Here is a 6822-nt window from a genome sequence, read left to right on the forward strand (position 1 = left end):
GAAGATATTGGTCCCAATTTCTTGGTCTAGTCATAGTATAGGACTTGAGCAAATCCAGGATTGTGCTATTTTAGAAGCCTCGGTTTGGACATTACTTTCGGGATGGAAAGTGGATGTAAAGTCAATTTTGGAACCAAGGTTGGAGAATAGAGAAATCCAAAAATGATTGAAGAACCTAGAGTCACGGTCAGAAACTATAATTTTAGGTTGACCATGGTGTGTAAAAACATTCTTAATAAAAAGGTGGGTAGCTTGAGAGGCAGTCAAAGTCCTTTTACAAGCAAGAAAATATGCTTATTTACTAAATCTATCAACAATGGTCCACAACATATCATTACATGTAGAAGTGATAGGCAAACTTGTGATAAAGTCCATGGAAATTTCTTCCCAAGGGCCTCTAGGGACAGGTAATGGCATGAACAGGCCATGCTGTTTCTCATGATGTCTTTTAACTCGTTGACAAACAAGTAAAAATCATTTTCTAATGCTTTCAAAGTAGTGAAGATACCACAATGGCCTATGTAAGGTAGATTATGCAATTCTTCTAAAAGCATTTGTCTAAATGGAAGTGTTATGCATAAACGCTTTTCAAAGAAAAGAAAACGATCATTGTATGAATAATCATCAATAGGTAAATAACGATTAGATTGGACTTTTAACCATGCATGAGAAAAATCGAAGTCATGCTCATATGCATCACGCATAGCATCAAAAGTATGGAAATCAAGTACAAAAATATTTGCAATAGAAAGACATCTACTTAATGCGTCTGCAACAACATTTTCCTTTCTGGGTTGATATTGATTGAGGGGATGAAAACTTTGAACAAAGGATGCCCACTGAATATGTCAATCAGAAATCAAAGGTTGGGTGAGAAGATGCCTGATACTTTGCTGGTCAGTCTTAATCAAAAACTCAGAACCCATAAGGTAATGTTTCCATATACGAAGTGCATGAACAACAACAAGTAGTTCTTTATAGTATGTCCTATACTTAGTCTTAGAGGATCCTATGATTGAAACCTAGCTCTGATACCACTGTTGGGTGAAAGAGACCACTTGAAATAAAATAAACAAATTGCAAGAGTATAAAGCATAGGAAAATAGAACATGAATGGGTCCAATATGCCACCACCAAGAGTGAGCCCGTGCTTCCTCTTGGTGTATTTGAAGGTATTGCTAAAAATAATTTTGGGGCTCAAAATAGCTTCCCTTCTTTTACAAAAGTGTTTAATTCATGCAAAAGTTGCTTTATAAACGTGCATGCCACTCTTCTAAAATAAGAAATAAATCTACAACCTTACAAGGGTTTACAAAACTTGGCAAATTAAATATTCTTCAAGGGATCTTTCACATGTCTCTTTTTTTTTAAAATAAATAATCATAACAAAAAAACACGGACGCTGCCCAAAATGGGATAAATGGCGTGCACCCTTCAAATCTAAATCCATCACTGATCTGCACTTAAACCACTACGCTAGTGAGTTAGTAAATTGACTAAAACATAAACAACTATCATGTATAACTCAATTAAACAAACAATGCAACCTATACCTTCACGCATGTATGGTATCACCATGTACACACAAGGTAAGCTATTATCACTAGGTTAAGAAAGGCGTCCTAAAACAACCCTACTAGGAGATTCATACACGTAGGAATATAAAAATTCCATGCATAAAATATGTATACAAAATAGTGGAAAAAATGTGGGACTATATAAAACATTTCTTGAATTACTGCTTGGTCATTTGACAAAGTCACGGGTTGGTCGACCTATGTCCATGCCAATCTTGGGCACTATTTATAGACTAGTTTGGTAGCCTTTTCTCCATAATCAAGTTCATTGAGTTCAAGCACCCTTGTAAGCAAGACATCCTTTTTTATAGTTTTTCTAGATCACAATCAAAGCACATGGGTGGGTGGATAATCATCAGTTTGTAATCAAAGTTTACAAGTAGCAATATTGTTTACTCTCCATTTCTTTCTGCAATTCAATGCTTTGTATTATAAAGATCATGCTTCGACTATTGTGTTTTCTTAAGGTGGCATACTATTTTGATTGCTTTGTAATCAAAGTGTTTTAAAGAAATAAACATTGACGATGTGAGGAATAAACTATGGAAAAAAATGATAGCCTTCAAGCTCGACCATATTTTATTGAATAAATGCATAGATTGATCCATTTTCTAGCTAAAACTTTAAAAATTTTGAATCTTTAAATTCAAGGTTAGACAAGATTACAACGGGTTTTTCTCAATTTGACCTATGAAAAAGACTAAAGGATGATATTTATATGACAATGTGTTGCAATTGGCTCGCTAAGGTGGGTGGTGCTAAGAATTGTGAAAAGAGAGAAAGTTGTGATGACATTGGCAAAACACCTCATGATGCTACTATCATTATCAAGATGTCAAAGGCAAAGTGCTATGTGGTGGCGTGGAAGGCATGAGACCCCATTTACTAATGGAGAGGGTTGCAACCTGGGGAGAGAGTGCCGGTTTAAGGCTTAAGAAGGCTTGTAAATCTTTTTGTGTAAGTCTTGACCTTCTAATTGTAGGTGATATGTTGGGATTTTTTTCATGATGTTTTCTAGTTTAATTGGGTGCCTCTGTTGTGGTTTTATAACCATATGTTAACCCATTCCTAGGGCTAACAAGATCTACCGCCATAATCTTATATCAAGGAGTCATGATAGATACACCAAAGGGTCATACATTCAAGATATGAAGCAATAGTGTCCAAAGCTACAACTTGGATAGGCGCCCGTAATGGTGTAACGGAGTATTTATGGCGATTCCCACTTCAAGAGTATGTGGTAGCAAGTTATGATGAAGTCCTAAGTAATGTACTTCATGGATATATTATGAGTGGTCATTGTAATAGCATTAGGCCTCTTATGATCCTAAAGTGCCCGGCCAGCCATAGTTTAAGTGAGTGTGAACACTTATGGCCATGTATATAAGTGAATATCTCTCATAATACAACATACTCTCCCATTGTGAAATTGAGTCTTGCTCTTGCTAACCCTCTTGCTAATCTCTCTCCCTAATGCATGCTAGTGAGTGTGTGTGAGTGAAGTGAGGTGAGAGGAGGGACGAGTACCCGTAGTGCAATGCGGCGGTGTGAATGCTTACGGCGGCAGGAGGTGCATTGGAATTGCTTCTCAAGGAGTTGTAGAGCTTGGAGACCTCAAGGGTTACAAGCTTGGCCATTGGAAAGATCCTCATGATAGTTGCGGTTCACCAAGTAATCTCTTGTTGGATGTGTTTCAAGGGGGGTTAGGGTGAGCCATAACACCATACTCTCTCTCTCTCTCTCTATCTCGATATTCCAAGTGTTTAAGCACCCAACGTCATCTTGTGATCTGGTTTAATCTGGCACCTCTGTTGCGGTTTAAGTAGGGTTTAAATTTAATTAGGGTGCATTCGGTACATTAAATTTTGGCATGTATGCCCATGCATCCGTGCGGTATGGTTTGATGAGGTTTAACTTGCATGCATTAAATTTTCTTCCTGTTTTGTTTTTTATCTTGTTGTGGTGGTTAACTATGGTTGTGCTATAGAAAAAAGTTTCGGTGATGCCATGTGTCTGTGTCTGTGTCTGTCTGACTTAGATGGCTTCCTCACGGCGTCGGGTTGTCCTTAGTGATAATCCTTCTACTTCTGTTCCTAGAGGTTGTGTTCTATTGGGTTTGGGTGATCGGTGTCCTTCTCCTATTGTCCATCGACGTGCACATGGCAAAGCTCCTATCCATACCCCTCTGTTAGATACTTGTGGTGTCCATGTAAATGGACATGGCAAAGCTATCATAGACATAACATTGGCATGTGTTGAATCTGAATCCACACCTTGTACCTGATCCTCATCAACGTGTACATGTAGAGTCTACTTGTGTGCATATTATAACCCCTCCTGAAGAAAACCAAGGCTTATAGAACTTACACTATATAAAAACAGAGCAAGGTTTGGTGAATATCCCAGTGAACCTATGAAAGAGAAGAAATTTGCATCTGATCCCATCGTGAATAACAAACCTGTGTTAGAAACTAAGCCACTGGAGCTCTTTGTGATTGTTGGCATTGGGAATGGTGATATGGACCTTGTGTGTATTGGGAACCATTGGAACAGTTTATTCGAGCTAAATGTATAGGTGGCCTATTTGCATTGGCCTGTTGCACTGGAAAGGGGTGGAACTCTAAATCACCTCCATTTTCAGATGGTAGTAAAGTCTTTTCATCCTCAATCATTTCTTTAAGCAAAATGATTAAAAGACATCTTGCTTTTTGGTATGTCTCTAAACCTGCAAGAGGCATTGTCATCTACAGAGCTTTGAAACATGTTCATCTCCACACATATGAGGGCATGTTAGGTTACTATATGAAAGACTTGCATAAGCCCCACATCAAAATTTTCAGTCACAATATCTTTGCTGAAGAAATAACTAGAGGCCATGAGCAATATGCACTCATGACAAAGAAAAAAACGATTAGCTAAACACAATGGTGCACGTGTATAGACAACTCATCATTGGAAGATGTGCTTCTCAGCTCTCTTGCGTTGAGAGACATCATTTATGAAGTACACCACTTGCTGCATCTATGCAAATATTAATTGAGGCTTTTTAAGGTGAGCCACAACATAAGAAGGCATTATTCAAGTGGCATGCCCTTGCTTTTACATGTAGTTAGTGCTGAATATTGTCATTTTAAAAATCCTTTTGCATGAATTTAATCATTTAATTTGCTAATATTTTGTTAATGATAAATGTTTATTTACAAATTTCTTGAAAGTAATTGTAGATGTGCGTGAATTAAGCATTACTTTGTAATTTTGAAGTACGTGTAATTTTCTAAATTAAGTCTTTCATATATTGGTACCTTTTTTTGTTGATTTATCCAAATATTATCTTTTACTTTATAAATGAAAGGTTAAAGTTAATCATGGAAATGGTCAAGTACATACGTAGGAAAGAATTACGGGTTTTTTATTTAATTATATCTTCTATTAATTAAAGACTATGGAGATATATGATTATTAAGCTTTATAATATATGTATATTTGTGATTCATCTTTAATTTATTTTAGTATGTAAAAAAATAAAGAGAAAAATGTTATATGTTAGGATAATAAAATTTAATTTTTGATATTAAAAGTGGTTTAAAGTTGAATATATTGAATAATATTAATGTTAATAAATGTATTTAAATATAGATAAATATATACATATATTAATATTATTTATGAAATTAATGTATGATTTCTTTGTTTAATATATACATATATTAATATTTATTTACAAAATTAATGTATGATTTATTTATTTAATATATATAATAATATGTATATTTTAAATTTACTATATACATTGCAAATATGAGATCATGAAAATGTTTTAGCTCACAAAATACTCATTTAAATACATGATTCAAATTTTTATTTTACTACATTTTAAGTAATTTATTAAATCTTATAGCTTAAATTTAGAGTGTGACATCCACTACATGAAGAGCCACGTTACTATAAGTAACTCAATTTTCTAAAGGGACTCCCACAAAATTTTGGTCAACATGACAAAACTGGGGGGTGGGAGATGGGCTTTCATTGGCCAACCAAGAACATGACAGAACAACATGACAAAATTTTGCTCAACATGACAAAATTGGGGGGTGGGAGATGGGGGCTTTCATTGGTCAACCAACAACATTGTTGTTGCAGGTAGACCAAGCTTGCAGGTGGTCCATGATTGCAGTTGGACCACTAGCTTAGTAGTCATCCAACTAACACCTAGCCCACCTGTCAAGTTACTCCCTTTGCTATCTAAGCTAGTATGACCCCACGCCATGGTCAACCTGGATTTACCCATTTTTTGAATCTAAGGCTAAAGTTATTTATTTAAATTGTTTATGAATTCTAGCAAAAAACCCATATTAAGTTTTTTCAGAAATATGTTTTCTAATTTTTATATAGCTATCTTTCACATTTTCTCTTTAATTTGTATTTATTTATCAATTTTCTCCTTTAAACTAATATTGTTTATTCAATATATTACTAAATACAATCAAAGCACATAATGACAAAACTAGGACACCTTTTTGCATTTGGAATCGTGCAACCTTGTTTAAATTAGTACCAGTACCCCTCTTTTTTTTTTAGGGGGACTCAATTGGGTGTCGTTCTCTTTTTGCCTCTTTACCCTAGCTAGGCTCTTGTAGGTGCAATAGTAATTTGGAACATGTAATATAATAAAAAAGGTACCATGGACACGTGTATGATAGAGACATTGAATATGTGGATTGCATGCACTTGTGTCTTGATAGAAATTTGAGGAGGAGCCTCATGCAAGTTTTACCTTGACGACAAGTGTCTTAATAGTAGTTTTAGGAGGATCCTCATGCAAGTGTTACCTTGATGAGAAAATTGACAAGTAGCCTCATGCCAGTGATGTCATCCATAGAGTACACTGCAAATTCACACACACTAATCCCTTTGTAAACAACTCAAGTTACAAATTATGCCTCGTAGCATTGATCACTACAACTCAAAAGTGGTAGATCAATTCTATCCTTTGTAAATAACTTAGCTAGGATGCATAATGTCACAGTATTTCCATAATGTGGGATGTCAATATCTATTAGAGTACAAGAAATGAAGCACTTTCTTTGTAATTAAATTTGGCTCTTGAGCCTCTTGTGTTGTGCATAGGCCCTTGATACTTTAGTGTTGACTAAGCTTTTGATATTTATACGCAACACCATGACACATTCTCTGCTACACCATCCAATCTAATTGGCATGATTTTATATGTATGTATTTCCTACAA

The sequence above is a fragment of the Cibotium barometz genome, chromosome 53 (assembly GCF_041138505.1).
Source record: "Cibotium barometz isolate CiBa-2024 chromosome 53, ASM4113850v1, whole genome shotgun sequence".
Lineage (NCBI taxonomy): Eukaryota > Viridiplantae > Streptophyta > Polypodiopsida > Cyatheales > Cibotiaceae > Cibotium > Cibotium barometz.